The sequence below is a fragment of the Protopterus annectens genome, chromosome 3.part0 (assembly GCF_019279795.1).
Source record: "Protopterus annectens isolate FY-2018-M chromosome 3.part0, PAN1.0, whole genome shotgun sequence".
Classification (NCBI taxonomy): Eukaryota; Metazoa; Chordata; order Ceratodontiformes; family Protopteridae; genus Protopterus; species Protopterus annectens.
Window position 1 is genome coordinate 256,112,538 of NC_056731.1, and position 20,582 is coordinate 256,133,119.

The 20,582-nt window shown below is 39.6% G+C and overlaps 1 long non-coding RNA gene across 1 annotated transcript in view; it reads left to right on the forward strand.

Annotated features, from left to right (window-relative positions):
- The window catches only part of LOC122796334, a 635,752-nt gene that overhangs the window by 583,398 nt on the left and 31,772 nt on the right, over window positions 1–20,582 (forward strand). The gene's annotated exons all lie outside the window — the stretch shown is intronic.

The following is a 20,582-nucleotide window of genomic DNA, read 5'->3' on the forward strand; positions in this document are numbered from 1 at the left end:
AAACTCCATTGGGCTGGGTCAACATATACACACCACCACCAAGGCCAACAATATCGTAGACCTGGACATTACCAACATGTGTGACTGGTGTAACACACCTGGGGTATCCCCTCGTTGGTCAGTTCTGAACGTATGCTAATCACCCTTGTTATCCACATCACGGCACCACACCCTTCACAGAAAACACAGTACAATATTTCTACAGAGCCAACTTCACGCTTTGTATGACAGGAGTAGTAATCGCCATGACACCCGTGCAGATGGACAATATAGTTACAAATGCAGAAACATTCCCAACTGCACTTCATTAGCACTTACACAACTGCATGGATCATGCTATCCCACACAGAGCCATGACAGTACCCACCACATAATGGATGCCCCTCTGGGGGTCCACTGCCATGGACATACTGCACGACAGGAGGAGACAGTTGCAAAGTAGGGTACACTCCCAGGGGTGGTGTGGCTCCCTAGTCAGCCTCAGTTGTATTCTGGGATCCCTTCTTACATCCACCAACACTAGCTACATCAACATTACTGCGACACATTCAAAGGACTACCACTAAGCATTATGGAGGTATGTCACTACTCTCGATAGCAATACCCACATCTGCTCTGACATACAACGGTTAGGCAGACACATTACAGAACCGACTGATATTGGCAACAACCTGGCAGCTAACTTTACACCCCCTCACACCCTCATGGGCCCACATCTATACAGGATCAATGCAGAGTCCCTGCGGTCACAACTACGCCATTCAGACCTGCTCTCTCTAAAGCCTGGAACACACACTCCATGTGACCATCCTACATCCCAGGCTGCATTTTACACAAACCTCAGAATGACATGGATCCCCACTTGGGCACCAGATTCACTAGTAGCCTTGTATCAGGCATTGTGGACCCTGACTGGTGCACAGCAACAGTTATCACACTCCACAGAGGTGGCGCCACAATGGACCAGAGGAACTATTGCCCTATACACCTGACTAGACTGTTCTGCTAGGCTATTGAGAACATCATCATGGAAGTCCTTCACAGAGACATTGTTGGCCTACACACCTTTGATACCACCCAGGTTGGATTTGTTAGATCCACAACATGGCTCCTAAACCTGGTGGAGTCCTGCAAGACAGTTACCAAGGTCATAGATGATGGTAAGGGGGTCCACACAGCCTACCTTATCCTCTCATTGGCTGTCAACACCATTCACCATTCTGGTATTGTCACTATACACATCCACCTGCACAGCGACCCATACATCCTGGGATGTTATGCACAGTGGCTCACGGACAGGACACACACAGTGAGGGTAGCATACCATAGTTCCTACTGTACATCAGTTACAATTGGCATACCCCAGTCCTCAGTCATAGGGACCCTCATGTTCGTTATGGACTTCCCTGAGGTACATTCCAGCACAGACGGACTTTCCCTGAATAGGTTTCCAGATGACTGCAAACTAAGGGCCATGATTGATTCACCAGCTAATATACACACCCTCCATATGGATATCACTGTGACAGATACCTGCCGTCGGTAACATGGCCTCAAGCAGCATGGCAGATGGTGCATAGACATACCCTTTGGATTACAACAATCACCCTGTGACTATCACATAGGTGGTGGTCCCCTACATACATGAGACATTATAAGGGATCATACTACACACATAGATAGCACCCACTCCTTTGATAACCTATTGCCAAGAGGGCGTGGATATCCTTCTACATGGCCACCATAACCTGTACTGGTTTGTAGCCGGAACAAAGCCTGCCATTGTACCTCTATACTCCTGACTTATGAAACACATTCATGGGTACAACACCCCTTTGGGGTGTACCTTACGGGACAGCAATAGCTTTAAATACCACAACATTACCACACCAACAGTATTACTCACCTCCAAAGGATGACGTATGCAGCACAACTACTGGAACCCCAACTGTAGTCATTTGCATACTCGGAGGTGACCTCTGCTGAACATACAAGGCCCATGTACACACCAATATTGATGGATATGCTCCACATAAGCAACATAAGCAAAGGCCACTAAGAGCGACATGCTCTGGGATATGTACCCAAATGCTATGATGAGTAGCACGTGCTGGAGGGATACATTCCTGAAACGGACACCCACCATGCTTTGGAACATGATTCCTATGTACATCAGACAGGGACACTCACTAGCACTCTTCATGAGGTACCTCGATGGGTGGATGGGGGACAGACATGTATGCCAGGGATTACTGCAGTGGCTGTACTGTACACAGGTGCAGGAAACAAATGGCTGTGCTGTTCAAAGGCACAGGACAGTAACCTAGGGAGGTGCCGCCAGTGACAACACTGTATTAGGGCTTACAAATGGACTTGGCCAGACAGCATAGTACCTAACTGTGAATCTATGATGCTATTACATGTCCTTTGTGCATGGTTTATTGTGTAGCTCTTCCATTTCAATTAGCTATCATGCTGTTACACTGTCTGGTGACTACAAGACATATGTATCCTGTTAATGTGTATTGTACAGTCCAATACACATACCTTATGTTTGCATAATATACCAGTCATGCTATGTAAAATATTTGACTTATCTACCTACAATACTGTACTTTACACATATTTGAAACCATATCCCATGATGCAAAGCATAATTGCACAGCGGGACCACTTTAGGCATGTTATTCTCATTATACACCCATACATATGCCTACTGTTACTGTATATCAACATACGCTATCCCCTGTTATGGCACATACTTGTTGGACATACCCTACCACCAACAGCGGCTGGAGTGCAATTGTTATGTTTAAAGCCCTTATGTAGCATCCCTTGTGGTGTCTGGGGTGTTTACCTTGTGGCCCACAGCAGTACACACAATTTCTACAAGCGTTACTATGCTCAACAAGACATCACTACATAATACCTTTTCCCACTGTCTGCATTGCATACACTTTCATTTCTACAGCACAGGCACTACATACACTAACATACTGAGTGTTCTACATACCTTCTTAGTGGTCCGAGTATACAATACTATCTGTGTTACACCTTTCCTCTTTAAACGATTCAATGGTATGAGCATACGATTTGAATGTATGGCAAGCCCTCGTTTTATACGTGGATACCTGTAACATGTGGTATCCTGCCACCAATTGGTGTTCCGGAGTAAATTATTACATGCACATCAGCTGTGCAGCTACTCCATTGGCCAATTACATGGCAACAGTGGTGTATAATTGAATACTCCACTTGGGCATTGTCCTTTTGCCCTACCTTCGAGGGAGATGGTCTGGATGTATTATATTGTGATAAATTGCAACAGCTATATGGAGAGACCTGGATACTCTGAAATCATGTCCCCCGTGGATTGTGTGTGACGGCTACAGTAAATAGTTCTACATGTGAATGTAGCTGTTATCTCAACCGTCTGTTATGAGACTATTGCAAATGAAACCTGTTACATCGGCGTCTGTTCCATTGTACAACAGCAACGATTTCACATGGCGCCATTACAAGTGTGTCTCTCACAAGGTATGTTAACACTTCTGCAGATGTCATTGAGTGAGTGGATGTTTCTGATGTTATTACAGTCTGTATTGCAATTGTTTCAGCTGTGGGGCAGATGTAGGTGGGTGTACATAGCAGATAAAGGTTTGTGGGGACTGCATTTATACATATTCCATATGTGTGTGGGGCCCCTTCCCTCATTGAAGACCTGTCATTTAGTAGACTAATGCTATGGTTATTGCAGGCTTAGTCATTAAACCATTGTTAATTGGTTCCTACATAGCATGCAGGTGATGTTGATCCTTCAATCCCTCCCAAATACATCAATATGTACTGAACTGTTGCTACATGAAAGCTGTCTTGTGTATTTCTGTCACAAGTATTTGCACTCATTGCTGTTGTGTTGGTGACTCCTACTCTTTGTCCTGGGTTGCCACCTTTTCAATTGGCCATATTGGGACATTTGTTGGGCACACATCAGGGTCTAGAGACCTACACAAACACTGTCAGTACATAGGATAGAACTTACTTTTGCCCTACATTGAACCTTTTATTCTTGTAGCACTTTAGCTGCTTATTATGTTTCTTCACAAATTTACGTATTTGAGAGACGGACATAACTATTACATGCAACTATTACTTCATATATCGGACATCACTATGTCCTACAATCACAGTACATTTGCCATTTTAATATTTGTTGTCAGGACACAACTGCCCAAAGAGGGACTGTCCCTCTCAAAGTGGAACAGGTGGTAACTGTATGCTTAAGGCCGAATATGACCACAACTACTGTAATAATCTACCTCCGAGTTTGCACAAACAGACCCATGATGCAAACACACACACACACACACACACACACACACACACACACACACATTACAATCCCACGGAAACACACAATGCACTCTCAACAAGAACTTACACACACTACAGCAGTCGGAACCACACTTATACACAGTACCTACCTGGACCACAGCACTGGCAGCGATAACTACATGTCCCTTGACATTGTGATAATATTACTCATGGTTATACTGTTCAGGTACTGTGATCTTTCTGTCTTTCATCCTCGTGATTACGCGTGTCGGTATGTAAAGCATTCGGTAGTTGGCAGTATCCTATTCATTTGTACCTCCATGGTTGTGTACATGTCGTTAACCTGTCTTTATATTCGCAGATATATGTATTTCCATATATACTGACATACATCTCTCTATCACCCTTTCTATCCCTATAGATATATATATATATATATATATATATATATATATATATATATATGTATATATATACATATAGAGATAGACAGGGAGAAGGAGAGAGAGTGTACACACCTTTTGTTGGGTACATGGCGGTGTATTCTGTTTGCTGAACCCCGCACTTTTGTGTTCTAACCTGTCACAATACACACCTGCCGTTGGTACATCTCGGGTAGCTTGCTGGTGGGTGAGTGTGTACATGGTTGCGTGTTCTACTCCTGCCAGTGGTCGTTTTACCTCTCAGAGCAGGCACTGTTAGTACATGACTGAATAATGCTGGTTTCACCTGTTCTGGACATCCATGAATGTGATCTGTGGGGAATTCTGCAAAGCTTAAACCTGTTTTGAGTATATCCGTGTAGTCCTGTTTGAACGACGCTTACCGTCACTTGCCACCGCATTAACCCGCTAACATGTGCTTCCACATGCTCTAATGACCTACATCCAACATCCATTATTCGTGCCATCGGGATTACGTTACAGACCTTGCATGACGTGGAACCGGGTACATACACGACACAGTCAGTGGCTTTACCACTTGGTTATCTGTTGTTTGTACAAGTGTTAATGGTGTTTTGTATGTGGACTGTACTATGGCTGTTCCTCCATACTGCAGTCAAATGTGTAACTCAGTTTGTTTACATATGGATGATACCACTTCATGGTATGCCCGAGTGATGTTTAATGGATGTGCTCCAGCATTGGGAATCTATGTCAGAGTGAGCCGCACACTGTCATGTTCTACACCTTAACACAACCATAACTGGAGAATGCTGGGGTGGCAGATACCTGTCATGGGTACTCCCCATGCTTTGGCACTACATCCCTACTTACACTATATGGAGGCCCTCATTAACACACTGGGGAATCCATGCAGAGTAGGTGGGGAACAGTGGTTACACACGTGGATCCGGATATTGGCTCTGCTCCACAGAGGGACAGTTGGTTGACCGATGGGGTGGCGATAGCAGACACATTTTGCCTAGGCTGCTGCATAGCCTCTGACAATCAGGCATGTACCTACCAATGTACCTAGGCACCTATACATACAGTATCAACATATGCTGTTAGCTTCGTTTACTGTTCAGGTGTTGACTTTCCTTGTTCCAATAGCTGTTGTGTGTGCAATAGTTGAGGGCTGCCTATGTAGGATTCACACAGTAGGCCACCTATACATTACAATTTGCAGGTGGTCGTGTGTGTGTGCCATCCGTTTTACTGTGTGTGCAGGTGGAGAAGTGTGTCAGTCCATAGGGGCCTACACTGTCAGTGTATGTGCTATATGTTCCCTCTTTGCCAAGGCATGGGCATATTGGGCACACCTCCGCCTGCCTACTGGGGATGGCACAGAGTATTCGTGGTCTGAATCCCTCTGTGCCTGTGATGGCCTTGCCAATTGCAGTGGGCTGTGTGGGCCTTCACCATTATGTCCCTGCTGCAGCTGTTTCCGCAGGATCATATTATGTAGCATGGCACATACTATGAAGATGTGGGCACACATGCCTGGAGAGTACTGCAAGGCTCCACCAGATATGTCCAAGCAATGGAACCATGATTTCAGCATCCCAAACACATGCTCTATGATGATTCTGGTTTGTGCGTGTGCCTCATTATGGCGTTCTTGCATGGGTGTGTGTGCATTTCTGATGGGAGTCATCATCCACGGCTCCAGTGCATAGCCAGCATCCCCCACAAGGTGGCCATATGGGATGTCCCCCCTGACAAATACCTGATACAGCTGTGAGGCATGCCAGATGTGGGAATCATGGTAGCTTCCAGGGCTGCCAGCACACACATCCGTAATAATGCCCTGGGCATTGCACATGACCTGGCAGTTGATGGAGTGGTATCCCTTGCAGTTTATGTAGTGCCTACCATGGTCTCCGGGTGGTGACTTGATATGTATGTGCATGCAGTCTATTGCACCCAGTACCTCCGGGTAGTGTGCCACATGGTGGAAGAGACGCATATTGCTGGCCAACTCCTCCTGAGTTTGGGGGAAGTATATATGCTCACTGGCATGTGGTAACATGGCATCCAGGAACTGGTGGAGTACCCTGGATGCTGATGCCTGTGAGATCCCCATAATATCTCCAGTTGGCCTTTGAAAGGTACCTGTAGCTAGTATTCTCAGGCTTACACATACCTTCGTGTCCACTGGGATGGGTTCCCCTCTGTTGTTTCTGGCTCTCAGGCGTGGCCAGCACAGCTCCACTATTTGCTGTATGATGTCCCTGTCCACCCTGTAATGCTCTACTATCTCCAGATCATGTAGCCCCTGGTAGGTTACCCTTGGTCTGAACACTCTTCTCCTCCACCGGGGCCTGAGGTGGTTGTCAGCATCATCCTCCACAACACCTTCAGTCTCCAACACATGCTGATGAATCACAGCTATGGCAGCTCCCAACATGTACATTGTAAAAGTTCCCCGTCTGTTTACACCGATGGTGCAGTGTTTGGGAATACACAGGTGTGTGTGAGGTGCCTTCACACTTTATACTATTGTGCTTTGAACACTGATGATGTCATAGGGTGTGTATGTACATTAGGGGCTGCAGGGTATCTTGTGTTTTACCATGGATACTGCTATTGTGCTGCCTTTGGTGTTACATTACATTTAGCTGCCGTGGATTACCTCTTTCCCTTGCCTCCGCTTTTCTTAACAGTTCTCCTCCCATTGTCTGGCATGCATCCAGCAGCCTGCTTTCTTGTTTTGTACTTTCCAGAACCAGGATTGTCTTGCCAAATGTGTTCTATTGCCAATCTACTGCAGGTTTGCTTTGCTCGGCAATTACAGTTCTCTTTTCTCTGCAATCCGACACCTCCCCTATCCTGTTCTGCAGGTTGCTGCTAGCAGCCTTGTTAGCTGGTGTCAATTGCCCACTATGAGTTAATAGGTGTTAATTGCTCGGTTCTACTCCTATTACCCTACTGTAGCATTTCCTTATTGTCTTCCCCTAAACTTCCTTTTTGGCCTGTGGTGCATGGCGCGTGAGTCCGCTTACCGGGATTCGGGCACGTTTTCATCCACGTACACATGCGCTTTCGGGAACCATGTGTGCTCTCAGCTGAGCAAAGCTATACCTTCATCCACGCCCCTGTCCTGCGGCTTTGCTTAGCAATGGGCAGCCTGGATTTGCATTGCTCCAATGTGCTTACAGCTGCAGTGGCACACCCCACTGCTGATGTCATGTATTCCTACAGACCACTCCTCGGTGTTGTAGCGCTGCGCCGTATTGTACATCCTTCGGCCGGCGGGACATTTGCGATTCACTATTACTTGCCTCATTTGCATGGCATTGACTACTAATTCATAGTTACTATGCCGAACGATGTCACAGGCCCTTAGCAACCCTTACAGCTTGATTGTAGCATGCATACCATTGACTATTATGGTGAAGTCATGATTTTTGTTACATTGCTATTTTATGACATTTGTACATATTTCCTTGTGTTCCCGTTTGTGCACACATGCCCTATGGTTGTCCTTTTTGTTACTGTGGCCATGACATTAAATGTTATTTTGTATGTGTTGTGCATCTTTTCTTATGCCATTAGCTGTATATTTAGCGATTGGCATATGTTAACTTTGTTATACATGAGTCTGGTCCACTTACGTGACTACGATTTTCTTTTTGTCAACATGTAAACCATTTTTTTTTTGGTTTACATTTCTGTAGGTTTATGCTACGCCTACGCCACTTCATGAATCGCTATGTACCTTCATTTGCATGCTGCAGTACGGCGCATGGGGTGATTTGCATGCCTATGCCGGGGGCTGTGCAGATCTGGTGTATGCTGGTAGTGCACGTGGAATTCGATAGTACATGAATCGCTCGGCGGCCATATTTGGCATTATGCCACCTACGCTACGCCTGCGCCTGGCGCAAGCTTCATGAATCCCAGGAAAAGTCTTCTCTTTAAAGAGTGCATATTCTTATGTGCAAAACTTGGTCTAGTTTCCAGTAAGGAACTAATCTCTTTAGCTGTTATCAAAATTTCCCAGTACTTATCAATTATATTCTTATACAGCCTCACATCAGTGGAATAAAACAGGGAAAATCTTATTTTATTTTCTGTCTTTTTTTTATATGTTGTATGCACTGTTATTACTTTTAGAAAAAATATGGTTTAGCTGTGTTTTCCCTCATTTCAACCACCATATCTCTAGTTTTATTAATTTCATCCTTATGGTAACCTCTCTCTGCAAAATGTTTACTCATCTTTTCAACTTGTTGTTCAAAGTCCTCTTTTCTTGCATTAAGCCTCGATGCTCTAAGTAACTGGCCATGTGCTACACTCTTAAATATATGTGGAGCGTGCATAGTGTTTCTGTGTACAAAATTGTCACAGTGACATTCTTTCTTATATAAATTTGTATATATCTTCCCTTCCACATCTTTTTTAATATTAACATCCAAAAAGTGAACTTCTTCTAATGACATATCCACTGAAAATTTTAAGTAATTTGTAGAGTTATTAATGTAGTCAAAAAAATCTGTAAACTGTACCTGTGTGTCCCCCCATAACAAAAAAAGGTAATCCACAAACCTACAATAATACAAAATACGTTGCCTGTATCTCCCTCTTAGAATAAACTCATCTTCCCAAATGGCTAGTACAGCAATGGCATAGCTATTGGCACACAAAGTGCCCATAGCTACTCCATGCCTCTGTCAATAAATAGTCTCATTGAACATAAATATGTTATTTTCCAAGGTTGTCTTTAGCAACTTAGTAATAACTTCCATGTTCCCTTCATTAAATTCTTTACAAGACTTGCAAAACAACTCTATGTTACTTATTCCTTCTTTGTTAGGGATCATAGTAAACAGTGATGTAATATCCATATTTACTAAATATACATCTTCACAGTTCTTATAGTTGCCACAAAAATCAAACAAGTCATTCAAAAAATGTTTTGTGGCTTTTACTATATGCCCTATGTTATTCAAGTATGGGCAGAGGGTTTTCTCTATGTATATAGATGCTGGCTCTGTTGACCATCCTTGTCCAGCCGCTATAGGTCTTAGTGGTGGACATATGGGGTCTTTGTGAAGTTTAGGTAACCCTTGAATCACAGGTAATAGTGGATGCTGTACTGTTAGGTAGTCCTAAAAACTTTTATCAATCTTACCATTTCTAAAAAGTTCAGTGTAAACTGTATTAATATGTCTTATGACACTTTGAACTCTAACATTGTTTATGACAGAATAAAAATGAGCATCTGACAACATTATTTTCATGTCATTTTGATCATTACTTTTATAATTCAGTTTTAAAGTCAAATTTCTAGTAAACAACTTTAAATCAAAACTTACATCAGTAAAGTCCATCTTTTGGCTTGGAATAAAGGATACTTCTTTCTTTAAAACACTAATCTCCATGCACTACAAAGAATTATGACTGGATTTCTGATTGTAACCTTACATTGTGCATTTACAACATGGATGCCAAGATTCGTTCTCAAAGTGAATGTTTTAGCATCCTTGTCTCAAACACATAATTAGGAGGTTACAAATGGAGACCTGATCATAATCCTCTGTGTTTAGTATAAAACAAAGATCGATGGCCCATTTGATTGTGTAGCAATCAGTGAACCTATACCTTATAAGGGAAGTTACATAGGATATCCCTAAACATGTATAAGGTTATTAGAAGCTCAGAAAACTGCTGGAGCCCATAATATGCACCTTTTAAATACTCAATTCTATTGTGAACATCACAAATTGTAGATAATTGTGAGAGACTTCAATCATATTACATTTCATTAGTAACAGTTAAGATTGTAAAACTTCTCTTTTATTACCCTGCAGTATTGTGACAATGTTTGGCAGATTCAGGTTATTTTTAAGTGAGAATTAGAATAGCTGTATGCAATAAACTTTAACAGTAGATATCACTCTGCATTTTTAAAGTTACTAGTACATGGTCGCACAAAACAGAAATAGCATTTTTTGGAACTTGTACAATTATTATTTTCTTTGAAACTAAACTTTTGACAGCACATACTTTATGGATAAGTCAGGGAAGACTTCCTGACCTAATTAGTCCCATACTATTTGAAGCAGACTCACACACTGCACTTTGAATTTACAGCCATCAACACAGAAAAAAAAAAACGATATGGCTTTGAAGGTTACAGGATTAAAGCTGCAATAACTGCATATGAACATGCCAGATATCACAAAATGTAGCAGTCTAAGGAATCGCTGGCTTGTCACATGACATAACTATCATGGTTTTAGGACAGCAATAAAATAATATAAAAATCTTTATATGCAGGTCTTTTTTTCATTATGATACAACACTAAAATAACAATTCTTTATTGAGAGCAGTTGATAACATCCAAATCCAGGTTTACTTAAATCAGTGTATAAATGGCACACATATTTTTATCTAGTTAACTAGAGCTTTATTATCACTTAATTCCAGGGACATATTCTTACCAAAAGAGAGCACACAAATCATACAATTCATAACGGACTACACATGTTTATCAAATGCTATGCATACTTTCTTTACCAGTCTGTACCGTGCCTCTTTTTCAACATGGGCCTGTTTCCATTTCTTTTATAACCACTATTTCTTTAAAACCTTTTATGTTGATGTGATGTTTGGTACCACAGGAAGTAGCTCATTAACAGTTGGTACCACAGGAAGTAGCTCATTAACAATTGCTACCACAGGAAGTAGCTCATTAACACTTAGTACCACACGAAGTAGCTCACTAACAGCTCGCTGCTCTAACCCTGGTAACCATCTAGCCAACTAACAGACTATCAATTACTCTGCGAGCAAAATATATTCCTGAGTCAATTTCAAAGCCATTCTTTTACAAACACTGAGACTCTACCACCTCATCCACCAGCTCTACAACATCAGAAGGAAGCATACCCCAGATTTTGTAATGTTTGTTTTAGATCTTAACACAAGTTTTAATTATGTTACATATAACAACAGTTTACAAGGACAGGAAAGCTTTTACAGTACTCTTTTTGCTGAGACTTCCTGTATTTAATACAACCACCTTCACGTCTGAATTTTTATCTTGAGTATTTTTCAAGTTTAATTTTTGTTTAGTAGTTTCAAAAGTTCTAGAAAAAGACAGATATTATGATAATGAAAAATGTATTGTACATACATATACTCCAAGGGGAGAGAGGAGAACCCTATCTGGTGTTGTGAAATTTGAAAAGGTGTAAAGAAAGACCATATTATGACAGAAGATATTCTGCTCATACATTTACTCCCAGGACAGATGATGGATGTCTTTAGATCCAAAACATTCAATTCGATTGATTGCTCGCCTCACTCCAGGCTGAACGGATTTGACATTCATACCTCTCAATTCTCCAGATTTTTGCAGAATGTTCAGATTTTTGCTTTTTATTTTTGGTCTATTCCTCATAAAATTTGTGGTTTCCTGGCAAATCATGGAGGCTTGAAGTCACTAAATAATACAAAATAATGACAGTCATTTCAGTTTCTGACTTCATATCCTTCAGAAAATATATAATAATGCAAAATAAAAAAAAATCTAACTACTTTCTGAGTTTATAGGAGCAATATTTTAAACCTGTTCCTATTTTTGGGCCTTTGTCCCCCCATGTCAAGATGTCTCGTGTTGAGAGGTTGAGAGGAATGATTTGAATTCACTATCTGTTTTATAAATGTTTTCTCTTGATTTGCAGATGTAGTACAGGGTGATAGAACATTGTTGAACATAAGTGCTTATGCAATGCTTTCAAGTTCCAATGACATTCAGAGTTCTCACCATATTTTGCTGCATACCCAAAACAGAAAACCTCCTTAAACTGTTCATTAAAACTTGAACAATGACCATGTCAAAATTATCTGTGTTCCTTTTACTTAATTGAGACGTTCCTGTTTTGTGCCTGACCACATCGCAATTATCATTCATATTTTAACCTCAGTGAAACATCCCTATCTCTGGTCATAGGTAGTCATGTCAACATCTTGAATTCCTTGTAAATTCTAATGAAACATGTCTGTTTTCTGCACTTTATGGTCATTGATGCCTTCTGATGTTTTATGAAGTTCTCAGGTTGCACTATGGTCTTTCAAGTTTGACATGACCAATTAAACCCCAATTATTTGTTTTAATGGCCCCTCTCCACCAGCATATTACTTTGACTGTAAGTGTACTTTGCTATTATCAGTGAGAGGCCTGTATAATGTTTTTTGTGACCTCTGCATATAAAGGAGTAACAGTATACATATCCTCAGATGGTAGAGCTGTTTAAAGAGTTTAACCTCAATATTCTGCATATGCTCACACCTTTCACAGATATTTAAAATCTTATAAATAAAGAGTACATTTTCAGTAAGCATAAAGCAGTTCTTCTGTAATGAGAGATAACTGTCATCTATGAAATCTTTAAAAGTTGGCTCATGAGCTATCTTCATACTCAATTTAAAATAATATTCTTCATGTCTGAAAAATTAAAAAATATGTAGTGGAAACTAAACCCAACTATAATTTTGTGAAATGACACTAAAGTGTTAGGGACAATTACATTTAATGACACTGTATTGCTCATTGGCCATGCCTGTGGAAGACATCACACTACCATAATATGATAATGAGTGGTGCTCCCATTGGTAGGAGCTTACCAGCATCACAATGTGGGAACAGAAAAAAGCAGAATGTGGTAGCAGTTTTCCTGTGCCATAGGGGACTGTACTGTTGGTAGGGATTTTCCTGCCATGCAGCAGAGATGGTGGATGTGAGTGCTGTAAGAATTAACAGTGTTAGTATGTCTGGTGAGTGACATACTAATAGGGGAGGAGAACTGCTGTAACCAAGAACACACACTACAACAACTGTACTATTGGGCTCCCAGAATCTACACTATGGAAACCAGCCCATATAGCACTGTTGTGTGTTTTGGACATTGTACACATTTGAAGTGGTAGGCTCACTTGCATATGATAATTGTGCTCATGGTATCATTAGTACACCATGAAGCAAGACCATGCACGGGATCTTGGTCCACTGTATACCAGTGCTTTATGAATTCCAATGGGCTATTGTGTGGCATTCTATGGCACATAAGCTTTAACCAGTTGTGCACATGCTTCATGAATAGTATTCTTACATAGTATAATTGTCTACACTTGTGAGCTCTTAGAGTTGAATGCATATTTACAGAGGTAAGGTTGAAGTCAACTAATTGAATTAATGAAGACTTTTCATATTAGGTGCATTCAGTTTTAGTAGGTCGGAGTTTGAGTTGTGTTTGTAAAACCAGAGCAAGGTGACTGCATAAAAATATATGACTTTAAGGCTTTTTTGAAGAATGATAGGTTCTGCTAGTAACATGTAATGGTAATGTGCTTCAGAATTTAAGGCTTATTACAGAGAATGCAATGGCTAGGCAACTCAGGTGGTAAGGTGGTATTACTAGGGATACATGGAGTGTTGTCACAAGTCATAAAGTTGAATGTACTTCACATTTAAGTTCATCTGTTAAGAAGGAGAAGTTGCTCAGATGCAATCATTTGCACATTGCTACCTGGAATATATAGGGACTAAAGGGTATTAGACAGTGTGCATTGCTGCTTCTTTTAAGGAGATACAATGATGAACTATCAAACTCTGTTTAGATGTGTTTTAGAACTTTCTGCTACTCTATTAGAAGTGACAATTATTTAAAAACTGCTGCAAATAACTGTTTTTAATACAGAGATAACTAGAATTTTTTTGACAATTTAAGGTATCTGCTGTTTGAGCTGCAATACTGTTGTAATTTGCCCCTGGATTTTACATATAGACCCATTACTGTCATTTAAAGGTTAGTGCAGAGTCTCTTTAAAAACATGGATATGTAAAAATGATATGCGTTTACAATTGGAGTGCTTGAGGTGGAAAGCACAGAAGGTATATATTTTAGAGTGAATTCTTTTTTGTGGAGAGAATGTTGGATATTTAGTTTTAAAGGGCATACTACACAACTAGGGCCTTGACAGACTCCTCTTCATTAAGACAGAGGGTGACAGACTTAAATTATAGGTTACATGCTCTGAGGTCATTATAGACCAGGATAGAAAGGCATTAATCCTACTCGTAGAATTTTTTGCAATGTTTCAATAAAATTTGTGCTAAAGGCTTTTAATAGAGAGACAAAAAATTATTGCAGTGGAAGAGTCTTGTTTCATGTTTTCATAAATTCTGTCTATAAAGATGAGAAAGAGAGTGGTGGTACAACAACCTTTTATATAATAATGTCATTTATACAGGAGATATTTGGGGTCCAAATGGAGAGATGATAAGTCACCAAGCAAAGGAGAGTAGTATTGCTAAAATTGAACTCATCCTCAAGTCTTGGTGAGTACCTTAACGAGGTGGACCCTGTTTTTCACAAAATCTCACCAAGATGGCACTGATATATAAACTGTATTTATATAGCATATATCATGGACAGAAATAGGGCAAAAATGAAAAAAAGATAGTTGGGTGCACAAGACCCAGGAAAAAGGTGCCCAATACTGGTAGGCACACTGGTGGCAGGACTGGAAAAAATGACACTGTAGAATCCCCAAAATATGGAAACATTCCTAGAATGGGGTAAGGCCAGGACCAGGGGGAGGATGCCCCCCTGTTGAAGAAGAAAGTAGCTGTCCACAAAAATCACAAAAACTGATAGGCCAAAGAACAGCCATAAAGACGATAGAGCAGACTATTGAGGATAAGAAAAAAAGTATGTATTGTTACCATTATGCAAAAAGCCCAGAATTTCCAGACACAAGATATACAAAAAGATTAAGAGAGAAATTAGATGAAAGAAAAATACTTCCACAAGAAAAACTGTCAGAAGCCTCAAATAAAAATGTATGTTCATTAATACAACAGATTTGTGAAAAACAATATATAGACCAAGAAACTTTGATCTGTTTGGAAAAAGAAGCATCTGAGGAAGTGCAAAAATATAAACAACCAAATCTAGAGAGTTTTGAAAAGTATAAAAAACAAATATGGACATGGGAAAGAAAGAGAGATTTGATATGGTGCAATGTTTATTTCAAGGTGAAAGCCAAATTAATCAATATAAAGAAGGCAGCCCCAAAGATATTCGAAGAGAAATACAGGCAAGGGCATCCAGATATGGAAAATTTCACAATAAAAAATAATATCACAAAGAGGGAATGGAGAAAAGATTAGTAAAGTAGAAGTTAAAAAAATAGAAGTTGAAGTTATGGAGTGCCTGCAAACTGAAGGATTTGGTGTAGAAGATCTAACACAGACTACATCACAGCATGATGGAACAAGTCCCTCAAGTAAGGAGAAACAGGAATATCAAGAGCCATCTGAAGAAGAAACATGGACATGGGAAAGAAACAGAGATTTAATATGGTGTAATGTCTATGCAAAGTAAACTAACCAATACAAAAAGATCAACACCAAAGATATTTGAAGAGAAATACAGGCAAAGGAATCTGGACATGGAAAACTTTACAATACAAAAAAAAACCTAAAAAGACAAAGAGGAAAAGAAGAAAAGGAGATTAGTAATGGAAAATGAAAGAAACAGAAAATTAGGTTATAGAGTACCTGCCAAGTAAAAGATTCAGGATAGAAAATTTAATTCAGAAAGCACCACAACAGGATAGAGTAATGGAAATCCAAATTAAGAGGAAACCAGTGGAACAGGAAGCAATTCGTCAGGTGCCATATGAAGATATTTTGGAGCCTTCCACAGGAAACCAGTATAAACGTTCACTTGAAGCTGGACAGCAAGGGAAGGAACAGGAAACTATGGAAACTCTGACTCAGTTAATGTTGAGGAGTGATAGGCCAGTGAGTTCCAATATAACATAGCAAAGGATGGCACAGGATGAAATTGAAGAGAATGTGCCCCAGGAAGATGCAATAGAACTTTCTATAGAATGCTCGCAGGAAATGGAAAACAAAAAATGTGCCCTCAGTTTAGAAGAAAATGAGATAAGAGAATAATTGCTTGATTTAATACAGATAGATAGACATATTAAGATCTATGAAAGAAACAGACTGCAGAAGGTCAATAAAATCCCAAAAGTCAGAAGTTTGATAAAACAAATGAACACAGTAATTAGGCCTGTCCATAGAGATCCATTTGATATAACAGAAGTAAATAGGATATATTACTATGCAGCTAAATTAATAACTGATAAAGTTCTACCATAAGAACGCAGGGTAGTGAGGGGAGAAATTGAATGCCATCATGGAAGTATTGAATGGAGAAAACTATAAAGCAATTAAGACAAGAAGTGTCACTGTTAGAAGAGTAGAGAAGAGGGAACAGATCAACAAAAATACTTAGAAAGATAGATGTGATAAAAGCAATGCACAGTATTAGAGCAGATTATGATCTGTCATGCACTACTGCAAAAATAAACTAAAAATCTCAGTACAGGCAGAAAAACTTAGAAGATATGCAGATAAATCTGAAGGAAAAATATAAAGTAAGCAATTTATTGATGACCTAAAAAGTTTTATAGAGCACTGGGAAACAAGGTAAAAGGAATTGAAAGACCACCAAAAAAGAAGAAATAGATATATTTTGGAGAAGTATTTATGAAGATCCTGCGAAACATAATAAAGATGCTAAATTGACAGAAGAAGTTAAGAAAAAATAAGAACTATAATGGTACAGAATATGAAATGAGATGAAGTAACAGCCAGAGAGATTGAAATAAAGTTAAGAAAAGCCTCTAATTGAAAAACCCCAGGCCCAAATGCAGTACCTAACTTCTGGTTAAAAGTATTAACATCTCTGCACGAAGATTTAGCCATGAGTAAGAAGTATTTATATGCACACCCTGAACAGACACCAACCAGGCTAATAACAGGAAAAACAATGCCCCTACTTAAGAGTGAAACTGCAGGCTACTCTAAAAATTATAGACCAATAACTTGCCTTCCAACGACGTATAAACTATACACTGGAATTGATGTTGACAGAGTTTATAGTCATTTAGAAGAAAACTTAGTTATGGCAATAGAACAAAAGGGCAATAAAAGAAAGTCATATGAAAGTCATGTGGAACAAAGGATTATTTGTTGTTAAATAAAGTCATAGTGGAGGACTGTAAAAAGGGGAAGAATCTAAGCATGGCGTGGATTGACTACAAAAAAGCATGTGATAGTATCCCACATTCATGGATAAAAGAGTGATTAAAAATGTATAAGATACACCCTACACTGATTGACTACATTACAGTGGCCATGAAACAGTGGCAGACCACTTTGCAGCAACAGCTTAGGCCATGGCTATAATTTGGCTTCTAGAAAACAACAAAGTGTAAAGACTTCTCATCTTCTCTTTGTCAATGATTTAAAACTGTACAGCTCATCAGATGAGGAACTGAAAGCACAACTGCAAGTTGTCAAAACTTTTTCAGATGATATAAGAATGTCATTTGATCTTGATAAATGTGCAAAAGCAACCTTTAAAGCAGGAAAACTGCAACACCAATAAAACATTAGTTTGGGACAAGAATGTGATATAAAAGAAATTGAGCAAGAGGGAGTGTATAAATATTTGGGAACTGATGAAGGATCAACAATAAAGCATGAACAAATCCAAATGAAACTTAGTAAGGAATACTTTTGAAGACTTAAGTTAATTCTGAAAACAGCATTGATATCAAGGAACAAAATTCAAGCTATAAACCAATTTGCTCTTCCTGTTCTAACTTACAGTTTTGGAGTGACTGATTGGCCCCAAAACATGTTGGATAGATAAGACAGGAAAATAAGAAGGATGCTTCATGCTCACCAAATGATTTATAAAAATCAGTGCATACCAAGATTATATATTCCCCGTTCTGAAGGAGGGATGGGCCTCCTTGAAATTCATTACATGTACAGATCTGCAGTTGTGGGACTGCACACATATCTGCTGACCTCACAAGACCCAAATGTAGTGAACGTTTTGAAACATGATGAGAATTAATCTAAGATGACTTCCTTGCTTAGTCTAGCAGAAGCATATTGGCATCAAGCAGAAATGGAAGTCTAACCAGAATCAGGCACCAACTGAATGGGTCAAAAAACAAAAGAAATAATATAAGTTGAAGGATCAGATGAGAAACCAAGAAATCTGGAAAATGCATAAATATAGTTGCAAGTATAGAAAAGTTCTAGAAGAACCTCATGTTGATCAGGACTGAATGTAGCATTGGTTAAGGAGAGGCAAATTCAAACCAAGAGATGAAAGGTTAATATTAGTGGCACAAGATAGTGGGCTACATACACATTGGTTTTCAAAGTTCATTGAACATGTGGGAGAAACAGACAAATGTAGGTTTTGTAAAACAGAATTGGAAACAGTTGCTCACCTCATTGGTGGTTGTGACATACTAATGGCAAAAGGACTGTATACTGAAAGGCATAATAATGTAGCAAGACTATTGCACTGGGGATTGTGCAAACATTATGCTACACAGGAAAATGAACCACAAAGCATCATAGAAAATGATGAAGCTTACATCACATGGGATCGCCCATTACCAACAGTTCAAAAGATAGATGCTAGAAAACTGGATATAGTGCTCCATGAAAAGAAGACAAAAGTAACATTGATCATTGAAATCACCACACCCAGTGACTACAGTGTCTTGCGTACAGAGAGACACAACGTCATAAAATAGGGTCTATATTAGATCACCGAACGCTTAAAAAAGTGAACGGTGATAAATCGACCCTATGTAAGCAAAAACTTAGAATGTCGAACTGTCAGAACAGCGATTTTTTTTCCAAGGGAAAAAAAAAATCACTGTTCTGACAAAAAAAAATAAAAAAATAAAAACACAAACACTTTAAACATTACATTAAGTGGGGGGCTTCATCCCCCACACCCCCTACTTAAATATACCAACTCTGAGACTGCACTACAGTGCCGAAAACGGCAAAGTAATGAAGCAGCCAAGCAAATTCTTTCCCAGGGAAAGAATTTGCTTAAAAGCTGCTTCGATATTTTGCCATTTCAGTCTTTTAAGTTTGACCAAGACTGATTCGAAAGAATGCGTTATCGGTCTTCTGATAGGAACCCATAAAATATCAGGATTTGAAGGCAGAAATGAGTTAAGAAAAAATAAGAACTATAATGGTACAGAATATGAAATGAGATGAAGTAACAGCCAGAGAGATTGAAATAAAGTTAAGAAAAGCCTCTAATTGAAAAACCCCAGGCCCAAATGCAGTACCTGACTTCTGGTTAAAAGTATTAACATCTCTGCACGAAGATTTAGCCATGAGTAAGAAGTATTTATATGCACACCCTGAACAGACACCAACCCGGCTAATAACAGGAAAAACAATGCCCCTACTTAAGAGTGAAACTGCAGGCTACCCTAAAAATTATAGACCAATAACTTGCCTTCCAACGACGTATAAACTATACACTGGAATTGATGTTGACAGAGTTTATAGTCATTTAGAAGAAAACTTAGTTATGGCAATAGAACAAAAGGGCAATAAAAGAAAGTCATATGAAAGTCATGTGGAACAAAGGATTATTTGTTGTTAAATAAAGTCATAGTGGAGGACTGTAAAAAGGGGAAGAATCTAAGCATGGCGTGGATTGACTACAAAAAAGCATGTGATAGTATCCCACATTCATGGATAAAAGAGTGATTAAAAATGTATAAGATACACCCTACACTGATTGACTACATTACAGTGGCCATGAAACAGTGGCAGACCACTTTGCAGTTAAGCCATGATAAAGGACAAATTATCTCTGGGATAAAAATTGAAAGGGAGATATTCCAGAGTGACTGTCACCGCTGCTATTCTA